Here is a 13,748-nt window from a genome sequence, read left to right as displayed (position 1 = left end):
TTTACAAACACAGCAGAGTGTCTTTACCAGAGTGATACATTTGGTATCATGTGCTGCAGTCTCAGTGATACAATGTATCATTCTTGTGCCTCCTTCCTGAAGCTGAAAGTAAGACTATTAGTCATTGGTAGCTGTGAAGACACTGCATTGGTGAGATCTCTGTGACTTTCTCATTGGTCTGGGGAATTTTCCAACCCAGTTTGCTTTCTCTTCCTGTCAGTGAATGTATAGTATATACTGTAGTTTGCTACACTGAAGGCTGCTCTGCCCCACAAACTGCTACATACAAGGTCAGTGTTATTTCTTATGAACCCCTCTTTGCTTCTTACTTGATATTTCTTGTGTATAGACTTTACAGAGTGTGTCATAGTGAATCAGATATGTAAGTCATAGATCTAACAAACTCAGTGCATTCTACATATGTGATGTGCAAGTAAATTGCACTCTTGGTTTTAATGGAAATTTGTAGCCTATTTCTACCCAAAATCAAATACCAGTAAAAATAGATTGTTATGTATCTTACTGTTAAAGCTGGGATACACCATGTATGACTACTTTGTCTGCTTCCCCAGGGCTTGTCACCCATCTTTCCCAGACTTCTGAATAACAAATCTACTTAGTTATGCAGTCATTTACCCTCGTCCTGTATTACCAATTATAGCTGCAATGTGCAATTTAAAGGATGGTTCTAAACAATACTCTATTGTTAGAATGATTCCATTTATTTTAGACTATTGGCATTTTGGACCCCTAGCAATAGGAGGAACATGTCTGTAAGCATTGAGTTCCCCTGCAGTGCTGTCACATTGGCTATTAAGCACTATATAGTTTCCATTGAAATCAATAGACTGTATGTAACACACACACATACTGTAGATACATGTAATAGAGGTAGAAACATTCACTGTAGACGCGCTCTGCTTCTCCAGGTAAAACATGAGGACCCCGAGTGCAGACCCCCTCTAATAACTCTGAATCTCTAATTGGTTTAGATAATCTATTCTCATATATTATTTAATTATTATGCTTTGCTTATATAGCGCTATCATATTACGCAGCGCTTTAAAGACTTCGTCATCACTGTCCCCATTGAGGCTCACAATCTACATTCCCTATCATTGTGTCTTTGGTATGTGGGAGGAAACTGGAGAACCCGGAGGAAACCCATGCAAACATTGGGAGAACATACATATAAGCAGACTTTTATAGTCAGATATTAGAGAAGGCTGAAGATGGGACTTTATTATCTTGTTGTAGTGGCTTAGATCACTAACATAGCAAAATATTCTATTTAATATACTGGTGTCGCCTGTATGTTTAATGTCAGATTAAATCAGTGATTCCCAAGATAAAATGCCTGGAATACTCAATGGAGAAGCAGACTGTATGAGCACATCTACTATACATGGAAATATTTATGTTGTTACAGTACTTTTATTCAATTTTCATTCATAAGTTTATAAAAACTAATATTTCGATGCAATAATCTACAGTTTATTGCATGAGGAATATATTTCTCTTGATTTGAATGAGGTTTTGCTGAGTCTTAATTTCACATCTGGGAATGACAGACACTATTGAATAAGATTTACCTTAGGTCTGTTAGGGGTTCTGCTGTAGTGTCTGTCCTCATTACAATAACTGTAGCGGTGCATACTGTGTTATCTTTCATGTTAAATGTGATGGAAATGCCGGAGCCAAAGTGTGACTAGAGCTTTATGTTGTATTTGATTTGACATACCATAAATCTATAGGAAGTGTCCCAGAGGTTTGATAAACCTTTCACTATAAAATCAGAGATGGTCCAAGATCTGAAACTTAAAGGTTTATTCTGGGGTCACCTGCATGCTCTTCAGGAGGTGAGCTGCACCAACACATTTACAGATTTCTGGAGGAATGCATGTGTGATCAGCAGGTATCAAGAACATGTCCATATTTTACTAGAACCAGGTGTTCAATACCTGCTAATCATGCACCATTCCAGCAGTTATCTATAGACAATGAAATGAGTGGTGCAGCTAATCTCTCAATAACGTGGCAAGTGGTCCCAGAGTAAATCTTTAAATAAATGGCACACAAACACATTCCACATTGACACAGGCCAAAGGACACTCTTGCATCCTTCATTTAGTGAAGTGGGGTCCAGATAGAGCACGAGAGGGGTTTTCCATACCAATTATTATATTAAAAATGGGCCCACCGGGTCTTAAAAATGAACAGATTCAATCATATTGTACTATATTGTATAATGTTTCATACAGCAAGAATCAAGGGACCTTGGTGCAGCAACAATTAGGAGAGAAAGTTGAGGTGCCCCAGATGAAGCTGACCTAGGTGATACTAGTTGGCCATATGAAGATTTTATGGTTGTGATATTTGCATTTTTATCCACTGTTTGTGAGTACAATAAAACTGCTTGTATATAAGCCTTGCTGGTTATTCCACTGCACTAGTGGTCTGTGAATTTGGACAAAGGCAGTGGTGTCTATGTGAACTGGGAAAGAGTGCCAGAGACAGAGGGATATGGATTGACACTTAAGACTGGTGTTCTCAGAAGGAAGAAACATCTCAGGATTTCATGCTTGACGGTACCTGACAAACAATAAAAGCACAACTGGACTTCCACCACCCCTCTGCATGGCTTCCCGTGACCCTCCTGCTCTCCTTGTTTCCTCTTTTGCGGGGACGTCATGTGAACATTGTAGGTGACTGGCTGCAGCTTGAGGCTGTGTGCCCACGTTGCTTTTTTGAAGCGTTTTTGATGCGTTTTTCGGGGTCAAACCGCATCAAAAACGCTTAAAAGAAGCATCCCTTTCATTTTAATGCATTTTGGCCTTTTTGTGCCAATGGATGCGTTTTTTACCACTAAGGAAACGCTTAGTGGTAAAAAACGCAGCATGTTCATTAATATCCGCTTAGGTCCTTGTTTTTGGCTATTTCCTATAGTCCAAAAGACGCACAAAAATCGCGGCAAAAAACGTGCGGAAAAAAGCGTGCGTTTTCTGGGAAGGAAACCCATTTCCTGAGCGTTTAAAAACGCTAACGTGGGCACATAGCCTGAATGTTTCATCCAAGCTGGAAGAAGCAGTCTCCTAGCTTTCTCTTCTTGCTTAGGTAGAATGTCACTGCTGCACCTGTTTAGTGATCACTGACCGGCTGCAGTGGTCACAGGATGACTTCTGCTAGAAGGGGAAATAAAGGGATAAAGGCAGCGGTGTGAAGGAGCGGTGGGAGACCCCTAGGTGAGTATCTGTTTTTTTTGTTTTTTTTTAAGGATTATACTGTATTTCAAGTACAACCCCTTTAATGTGCACTTTTCCTGGAGTATGTGTTCTGTTAAGTTCACAGACCTTTATCACTGCATATTGATATTAGTGTTTTGTCCATTCATGTACAAGAGAAGCTAACTGCAACTCACAGGACCCAACAGCAAAAATAAGTGATAGGCCCTTTAAGGTTTTCACAGGTGAATCCACTGAGCTGAGATGAAGGCAGTGGATGAGGGAGAGATCCACAGGCAATGATTGTACACAGTGGATGGGGAGAGATCCACAGGCACTGATTGCACACAGATGGGGGTGAGATCCATAGGTAATGATTTTACACAGTAGATGGGGGAGATCCACAGGCAATGACTGTACACAGTAGATGGGGAGAGATCCACAGGCCATGATTGTGCACAGTAGACAGGTGTCACGTGGACCCGTCCTGTGTGACGCGACCAGCAGGCCGGTAACTAAAGCAACAAGACAAGGGGTAGGGAAACAGTTACTACGGTGGGCCCTGCGATAGGGAAAGGGGACGTGGAGACCTCCTGCACTCCCCTGAGTCAGTGTCCCTACCGCTCCTAACGTTCCCTATGCTGGTTCCGCACCGGGCGCCGATCAGGAACCTGTCGCCCTAGCACACCCTACACCTATCCCTTGCTAGGGAGCTGGGTGGCGCAGGCACTGGCCCCACCGCTGTACTAATACACACTAAGGAAAAACACAAACGGGGAAACACAACTTAGCTTTACTCTGTTGCACTTGCTCCTGGCAACAGAGTCCACCACCAGCATGCAGCTCTCCTCCTGAATCGCTGCCACCAAGCTCTGTCAGAGCTACAAGGAAATCCCCTATGACTCCTTCCACACCAGGGCTAAGACAGTGCTGCAAGGAACGCTCTCCAGCTCCTTCCTCCACCAAGGATGGCTGAAATGAACACTATCACCAACACTGATTGCAACACCTGTGACTCTTTTATAGCAGAGCCAGCAATCACACCTGCATAATAATCATGTGAAGCGAAAAAAGAAATATGCAGCACTCACCGATATGGCTGAAAAACTGTGCGTCTTTATTTCACATTAATTCCATCAAATGTGTGGACATGCAGGACGTTCGAGGAATGCTAGGGGAGGGAGGTGCCGGACAACGGCCGTTTCGCGATTACTCGCTTCTACGGGTCCAGGCTGTTTGCTCTTTGCTGGGATCATAATAATCATGTGCACTTAACTAAAGAAACTAGAGTGCAATGACGCTCACCACCACCGAGGGCAAACTTAGAACAAACGACACCACAGTGCAATAATCCTAATGGCCACCGGGGGCAAAAAACAACTTTAAGCACAGTTTAAGGAAAAAAAAACGGTTACATGTGCTTTTATCTGTCATGATCCAGCATGGATCATGACAGTACCCTCCCCTTATTGAGGGGCCTCAGGACCCTCAAGACTGCTCCCCATCAGGGAACCACCTACAGCGGAGATGCCCAGACCCAGAGTTCACCCCAGCAACTACCTGCATGTCAGGTTGATGAGAAACGAGCCCGCTGGTATTGGCAACGTATGTTCTGGAGGCAACACACATCTCCGAAGCGCTGACCTGGGGAACGGGTTGTGTATGTGTATGTTTGGTATGAGCTGGTAACACTCCATAACACACTTCCACTGGATGTTTTTTGGTGGCCACCCATACACGCTCGTTCACACACAGGTCCAGACCTGAACGTTTATTGCCACTCGTTCGTTTGTCACCACTTGGAGAACTCTTTCTGGTATTGACAACAGAGGCGTCCCCCTGTGTCACCACACTCACACCCCCGCACCTCACCAAGGGGTACACCACCCTCCAACCCCTTCCACCACGAGGTCTGCGCCTCCCAGGGTTGGCCAAAGGCGAGGGTTGAGACTTGCCCCTACTCTCCTGCAGCACATCTGCTGCCCTCACCAGAGGGGAAGGGGTCTGTTGAAGAGAGACGGCAGAGATAGTAGTTCCTAGGCAGCAGCCCTCACATGAGTGCCCCAGCTGACCACTTCCCTCGCCCACCAATCTATTACTGGGTTGTGTCTCTTCAGCCAAGGGAGGCCTAAAACAATAGGTACTGGCATTCCCTCCAAGACGTAGCATGACAAGGACTCCTCATGATGTCCTATATGCAGATGGATATTCTCTACGACCTTGGTCAAGCTTCCCTGGCTCAGTGGAACAGAGTTTATGGCCTGGACGCTTATAGGCTGGGCTAGCGTCCTACACCTCAGGCCATGAGTCTGGACAAAGCGAGAATCCACCAGACTGACTCCTGCTACGCTGTCCACAAACACCGGTATCACCTCCGGTACCCCGCCAGCCATGACCTCTGCTAACATGGTACTTTGGGAGGGCAAAATGGAGGAAATGTATACTCCCCGGTCGCCTCCCTCCAAGCGACCAGGGGAATGCGGCTTCTCAGATGGCACAGATAATTTGGCGCGCAATGGGCAGGCCTTCAGGACATGACCAGTCTGCCCACAGTACAAACATGCCGACACCACTCCCCGAACCGTAGGCAGCTCCGAAAACAAACTAGCTCCTCCTACTTGCATAGGTTCGACAGGAGACTTGGCATGAACTGGGCAGGCTCTCGTAAAATGGCCAGGCATCCCACAGGAAAAGCATACCCCCCCACCACGACGAGCCGCAGACACCCCCTTTTTTGCATCAACAACACCGGGCTGTCGGGGTTCCTCCGTCTGCACTGGTGGGTCCTCATCCCTAGCGAGGACATCAGGGGGCACTTTTTGTATATGTCTTTCCCTAAGGTGTCTATCCACCCAGATGGCAAGGGACACGGCAGCCTCCAGTGACCTGGGGGCGGCGTACTGCACCAGAGTATCCTGCAACTTTGGAGACAAACCCTGCACAAATTGACTCCTAAGTGCAGGGTCATTCCACTGAGTATTAGTGCCCCATCTCCTAAATTCTGAGCAGTACTCCTCAGCGACCCGGGCTCCCTGTTTACACCTACGGATTCGAGATTCCGCCAGGGCGACGCCATCAGGATCCCCATACACAAGCGCCAAAGCCGCAAAGAACTCGTCCATGGACTCTAAAGATGGAGAATCATCCGGTAGGGAGAAGGCCCAGGATTTGGGATCCCTTTTAAGAAGGGACATAATGATTCCTACCCGTTGTTCTTCACTCCCTGATGAACGAGGGTGCAGCCTGAAATACAATTTACAGGCTTGTTGAAACACCAAGAATTGATCTCTCTCTCCAGAAAATCTGTCAGGGAGGGATATCTTGGGTTCTGGCTGAGCCTGTTCCTGGACCAAGCCCCCAGAGCCCACCAACAGCCGCAGCTGCCGCACCAACCCTCCGCGTAGCCTCCTAATCTCATTAGTAAGGGTCTGCAGCAATTGGGCAAAGGGCTGAACTGGGTCCATGGCTCAGCAGAAAAAAAAGTTGTGGTTGGTGATGTCACGTGGACCCGTCCTGTGTGACGCGACTAGCAGGCCGGTAACTAAAACAACAGGATGCGGCACGTGATACTGTCCTGTGTGACACGGCTCACAGGCCGGTAACTAAAACAACAAGACAAGGGGTAGGGAAGCAGTTACAACGGTGGGCCCTGCGATAGGGAAAGGGGACGTGGAGTCCTCCTGCACTCCCCTGAGTCAGTGTCCCTACCGCTCCTAACGTTCCCTATGCTGGTTCCGCATCGGGCGCCGATCAGGAACCTGTCGCCCTAGCACACCCTACACCTATCCCTTGCTAGGGAGCTGGGTGGTGCAGGCACTGGCTCCACCGCTGTACTAATACACACTAAAGAAAAACACAAACGGGGAAACACAACTTAGCTTTATTCTGTTGCACTTGCTCCTGGCAACAGAGTCCACCACCAGTATGCAGCTCTCCTCCTGAGTCGCTGCCACCATGCTCAGTCAGAGCTACAAGGAAATCCCCTATGACTCCGTCCACACCAGGGCTAAGACAGTGCTGCATGGAATGCTCTCCAGCTCCTTCCTCCACCAGGGATGGTTGAAGTGAACACTATCACCAACACTGATTTCAACACCTGTGACTCTTTTATAGCAGAGCCAGCAATCACACCTGCATAATAATCATGTGCACTTAACTAAAGATACTAGAGTGCAATGACGCTCACCACCACCGGGGGCAAACTTAGAACAAACGACACCACAGTGCAATAATCCTAATGGCCGCCGGGGGCAAAAACCAACCTTAAGCACAGCTTAAGGAAAAAAAAAGGTTTCATGTGCTTTTATCTGTCATGATCCAGCATGGATCATGACAATAGGAGAGAGATCCACAGGCAATGATTATACACAGTAGATGGGGGAGAGATCCGCAGGAAATGATTGTACACAGTAGATAGGGAGAGATCCACAGGCAATGATTGTACACAGTAGATGGGGAGAGATCCACAGGCATTGACTGTACACAGTAGATGGGGGAGAGTTCCACAGGCAATGATTGTACACAGTAGATGGGGGAGAGTTCCACAGGCAATGATTGTACACAGTAGATGGGGGAGAGATCCACAGGTAATGATTGTACACAGTAGATGGGGAGAGATCCACAGGCAATGATTGTACATAGTAGATGGGGGAGAGATCCACAGGCAATGATTGTACATAGTAGATGGGGAGAGATCCACAGGCAATGATTGTACACAGTAGATTTCCTCTCTGATATTTTCCGCAATGATTGATGGGAGATATTGATTGGTGCTGATGAGAAAAATTCCACAAAGATATTTGAGCAGCATATCAGATCTCAGTACTGTCTATGTATAGAGTATATCTGTACACACTTCTTTATACCTTGCTCACAGAGGCCATTTGTGCAGTACGGAAGTGGTTCACAATGAAAGGGTTATGGGCTATGGCTACACAATGACGTGTATTGAACAACAGCATTTCACAGGCAGATTGCACATTTAAACACATTTGTGTGACTTTCAGCCATATACAGTCATATGTTAAAGTTTGGGCACCCCTATTAATGTTAACCTTTTTTCTTTTTAACAATTTTGGTTTTTGCAACAGCTATTTCAGTTTCATATATCTAATAACTGATGGACTCAGTTATATTTCTGGATTCAAATGAGGTTTATTCTACTAACAGAAAATGTGCAATCTGCATTTTAACAAAATTGGACCGGTGCAAAAGTATTGGCACCTCAACATAAAAGTGACATTAATATTTCGTAGATCCTCCTTTTGCAAAAATAACAGCCTCTAGTCGCTTCCTGTAGCTATTAATGAGCTCCTGGATGAAGGTATTTGTGACCATTCCTGTTTACTAAACAATTCCAGTTCAGTTAGGTTTGATGGTCGCCGAGCATGGACAGCCCGCTTCAAATCATCCCACAGATGTTCAATGATATTCAGGTCTGGGGACAGGGATGGCCATTACAGAACATTGTAATTGTTCCTCTGCATGAATACCTGAGTAGATTTGGAGCGGTGTTTTGGATCATTGTCTTGCTGAAATATCTATCCCCTGCGTAACTTCAACTTCGTCACTGATTCTTGCACGTTATTGTCAAGAATCTGCTGATACTGAGTTGAATCCATGCGACCCTCAACTTTAACAAGATTCCCGGTGCCGGGAGCATGATGGAACCTCCACCAAATTTTACTGTGGGTAGCAAGAGTTTTTCTTGGAATGCTGTGTTTTTTATCCTCCATGCATAACGCCTTTTTGTATGACCAAACAACTCAATCTTTGTTTCATCAGTCCACAGGACCTTCTTCCAAAATGTAACTGGCTTGTCCAAATGTGCTTTTGCATACCTCAGGCGACTCTGTTTGTGGCGTGCTTGCAGAAACGGCTTCTTTCGCATCACTCTCCCATACAGCTTCTCCTTGTGCAAAGTGTGCTGATTGTTGACCGATGCACAGTGACACCATCTGCAGCAAGATGATGCTGCAGGTCTTTGGAAGTGGTCTGTGGATTGTCCTTGACTGTTCTCACCATTCTTCTTCTCTGCCTTTCTGATATTTTTCTTGGCCTGCCACTTCTGGGCTTAACAAGAACTGTACCTGTGTTCTTCCATTTCCTTACTATGTTCCTCACAGTGGAAACTGACAGGTTAAATCTCTGAGACAACTTTTTGTATCCTTCCCCTGAAAAGCTATGTTGAATAATCTTTGTTTTCAGATCATTTGAGAGTTGTTTTGAGGAGCCCATGATGTCACTCTTCATAGGAGAATCAAATAGGAGAACTACTTGCAAGTGGCCACCTTAAATACCGTTTCTCATGATTTGATACACCTGGCTATGAAGTTCAAAGCTCAATGAGGTTGCAAATCCAATTTAGTGCTTCAGGAAGTCAGTAAAAAGTAGTTAGGAGTGTTCAAATCAATAAAATGATAAGGGTGCCCATACTTTTGCACTGGTCAAATTTTGTTTAAATGCAGATTACACATTTTCTGTTAGTACAATAAACCTCATTTGAATCCAGAAATATAACTGAGTCCATCAGTTATTAGATATATGAAACTGAAATAGCTGTTGCAAAAACCAAAATTATTATAAAGAAAAAAGGTTAACATTAATAGGGGTGCCCAAACTTTTACATATGACTGTAACTACTCTAGTGCCACAATTTGGCCTTAAAAAACATTTCACACACAGATGTAACTCAATTTAAAGTCTCATGTGACCCTGAAGTCTTGATACTAGATAAGCGGAGAATTAAAGAGAATCTGTCAGCATGTTTTTGTTATGTAACCTGAGAGTAATAGATCTAACATGAATTCCCCCTAAAAATTAACATTTATTAGATATACATTCCTTCAAACAAGACCTGTAACAGCTAAACCAGTTTGTGTTCTGATACATGACACTTGCTCTCTCATGGAGTGATGAATGAAAAACCCGGTCACAGGGGAGCGCAAAGGACACAGATAAGGAGGTTATTTAAAACTTAATTTATTGTTATCCACAACGCGTTTCGACGGTGTATATCCGGTCTTCATTAGGTGTCAGAATGCAGTTACTGCCACCTGATGAAGACTGATATACACATGGCTCACATGATGTTCCTACATTGCACAAGCCCTCCAGCCAATTAACGCTGACTTCACCGTCTTCGGACGAATCGGACATCAACAGGGAGTCAGGGCCACAGCTGCTCTCCGACGTCCTCTGAATGTTCAAAGGAGAGGGACTAGTGATATCAGTACTGATTGGACGCAGGGCTAGGTGACATAACATCCTCATGTGAGCTGGAATGGCGCCGGCAGGGGAGGTGATTATTGGTGTTTTTATTTTAACAGGAAAAAACATTTCAGATTGAAAAGGGGTTGTGATGTTTATGTTAAGAACCTATAACGCTGCCCTTCACCTTGCCAAACAGACCTACTTCACCACACTGATCTCCTCACTAGCCAACAACCCCAAGAAACTTTTTGACACTTTTCACTCCCTTCTCAGGCCAAAAGCACAAGCCCCTATCACAGACATTTGTGCTGATGACCTGGCCTCCCACTTTACAGAAAAAATAGATAATATCCGTCAGGAAATCTGCTCCCAACTAACAAGTGCTGTGACTCCCATCCCTTCCTGCATCTCACCTGGCTCACTTTCCACATTTGATCCCATCACAGAAGATGAAGTCTCCAGACTCCTCTCTTCTTCTCGTCCGACTACATGCACTACCGACCCCATTCCCTCACATCTTCTCCAGTCTCTCTCCAGTCGTCACAACCCACCTAACTACAATCTTTATTCTCTCCCTCTCCTTGGGCATTTTCCCATCCTCCTTCAAACACGCCATTGTTACTCCATTACTAAAGAAACCCGCTCTCGACCCATCCTGCACAAACAACTACAGACCAGTCTCCAATCTCCCCTTCATCTCTAAACTTTTGGAGTGCCTAGATTACTCTCGCCTTACCCGTTACCTCTCCACTCACTCCCCTCTAGACCCTTCACAGTCTGGCTTCCGCCCCCTACATTCAACTGAAACTGCACTCATCAAAGTGACCAATGACCTTCTGACAGCAAAACGTAACGGTGACCACTCTCTGCTCATTCTTCTTGACCTATCTGCAGCTTTCGATACTGTTGACCACCATCTCCTACTCTCTAGGCTCCAGTCACTAGGCATTAAGGACACTGCTCTCCCCTGGTTCTCTTCCTATCTCTCTGACCGCTCCTTCAGTGTTTTGTTCTCTGGCTCCACTTCATCTCCTCTTCCTCTTGCTGTCGGGGTACCTCAGGGCTCAGTCCTTGGCCCCCTTCTCTTCTCTCTCTACACAGCCCCAATTGGACAGACATCAGCAGATTTGGCTTTCGGTACCATCTTTATGCTGATGCCACACTACTATATACATCTTCCACCGACCTTACCCCCTCTGTACTACAGAACGTCAGTGACTGTCTGTCCACAGTCTCTAATATCATGTCCACTCTCTATCTGATACTCAACCTCTCCAAAACTGAACTTCTGCTCCCGCCGTCTACTAACCTCCCTAAATCTGACATTTCCCTCTCCGTGGGTGGTGCCACAATAACTCCCCGGCAGCAGGCGTGCTGTCTGGGTTTTATGTTTGACACCAATCTCTCCTTCACATCCCTTATACAATCTCTTGCCGCTTACATCTAAAGAACATCTCTAGAATCCGCCCTTTTCTCACCATGGAAACAACAAAAACCCTCACTGTAGCATTGATCCACTCCCGCCTGTATTACTGCAACGCTCTATTAATTGGCCTCCCCGTCACTCGACTATCCCCTCTCCAGTCCTTAATGCAGCAGCCAGGGTCGTCCATCTGGCTAATCGGTACTCGGGCGTGTCCGCTCTTCGTCAGTCATTACATTGGCTGCCCATTCATTATAGGATCCAATTCAAAGTACTTGTTCTCTCCCACAAAGCTCTCCACGGTGCGGCACCCCTCCACAGCTCCTCCCTCATTTCTGTCTATTGGCCTAGCCTATTGCTGCGCTCTGCAAACGACTTTCGAATAACCTCTGCACTAATCCATACCTCCCACTCCCGACTCCAAGACTTCTCCCGTGCTGCTCCTATCCTCTGGAATGCTCTACCCCAAGAAATTAGGACTAACCACAGTTTGCATAGTTTTAGGCGCTCCCTCAAAACACATTTGTTCAGAGCAGCTTATCACGTTCACTAATCAAAGTCATTCTATGTGTAAGTGTGCATGTATAGCCCATTCAATATCTCCATCCATCCTTCACTCCCTCAAGATGGCTGGACCTTCATTGTAAATATACAATTGTAAATACACACCTGTACTTTGCATCTCCCCCACCTCATTGTAGATTGTAAGCTCTCACCAGCAGGGTCGTCTTATTTTGCTTTAATTATTGTATTGTTAACGTGTTGCTTATGACTTGTGTTTTGAAACTGTTAAACTGTAAAGCTCTGCGGAATATGTTGGCGCTATATAAATAAAGATTATTATTATTAAGACTCATGCAAGCCAGTCCAGCTAATCTGATTGGCAGCTTGTTGTCAATGTACAGTGTACACAGGATGCTGCCAATCAGTGGTGTTGGCAGCAGAGAAAGCAGAGTTTCTATCAAAACTGCACCAAGCAGCCCAGTAAGTGACACTTTGCTGGAATCAGGATCTGTGCCCCCCTATGTCGTGCTGCTCTCAGATTGCATAGCAAAAACCTACTGACAAATTCCCTTTAAAAGATCAGGAAGTCAATCTGACATGGCTTTGCAAAGCAAGTACATAAGCCTTGTTGGATCTAATACAGTGGGGAAAATAAGTATTTGATACACTGCTGATTTTGCACGTTTTCCCACCGACAAAGATTGGAGAAGTCTGCAATTTCTATTGTAGGTACATGTAATCTTAAAAAAAAATCCAGAAAATCACATTGTATGATTTTTACATAATTAATTTGCATTATATTGCATGAAATGAGTATTTGATTCGATAGAAAAATATAACTTGATATTTGGTAAAAAGAAAAAAAAATGGTTGTCTCAATGCAGAGGTCAGACTTTTCCTGTAGATCTTCACCAACTTTGCACACACTGCAGCAGGGATTTTGGCCCACTCCTCCATACAGATCTTCTCCAGATCTTTTAGGTTGTGGGGCTGTCGCTGAGCAACATTGAGTTTCAGCTCCCTCCAAAGATTTTCTGTTGGGTTCAGGTCTGTAGACTGGTTAGGACACTCCAGGACTTTGAAATTCTTATTAGGGCTTATACTCATTTGCGAGAAATACGGAAGAGTGCAATCCCATAAAAAACTGCACTCGGAATGCAGTCGGACCCATGTTATTCAATGGGTTACATTTCATCTGCGATCGTATATACCGATCATACATATCTGCCATCCATAGTCCCGTGCCCATATACCCATCATACAGTCATGGCCAAAAGTTTTGAGAATGACACAAATATTAATTTTTACAAAGTCTACTGCTTCATTTTTTCTAATGGCAATTTGCATATACTCCAGAATGTTATAAAGAGTGATCAGCTTAACAGCAA

General features: G+C 45.0%; 1 protein-coding gene across 3 annotated transcripts in view; it reads left to right on the top strand.

Annotated features, from left to right (window-relative positions):
• Positions 1-13,748, top strand: part of ARHGEF6 (Rac/Cdc42 guanine nucleotide exchange factor 6) — a 242,387-nt gene that overhangs the window by 16,660 nt on the left and 211,979 nt on the right. Inside the window, exon 1 of one of the 3 annotated variants that reach the window (XM_073543559.1) lies at positions 168-290. The exons of the other annotated variants lie outside the window; for them this stretch is intronic. The gene's annotated coding sequence lies outside the window, so the exon portion shown is untranslated. Of the gene's footprint in view, positions 1-167; positions 291-13,748 lie in introns of those variants that run through there. 3 annotated transcript variants of the gene reach the window in all.

Source organism: Dendrobates tinctorius, unplaced genomic scaffold, assembly GCF_039654945.1.
Source record: "Dendrobates tinctorius isolate UK_male_01 unplaced genomic scaffold, ASM3965494v1 ptg000133l, whole genome shotgun sequence".
NCBI lineage: Eukaryota > Metazoa > Chordata > Amphibia > Anura > Dendrobatidae > Dendrobates > Dendrobates tinctorius.
Note: the sequence above shows the minus strand (reverse complement) of the source record. Positions and strands in the feature narration are given on the sequence as shown.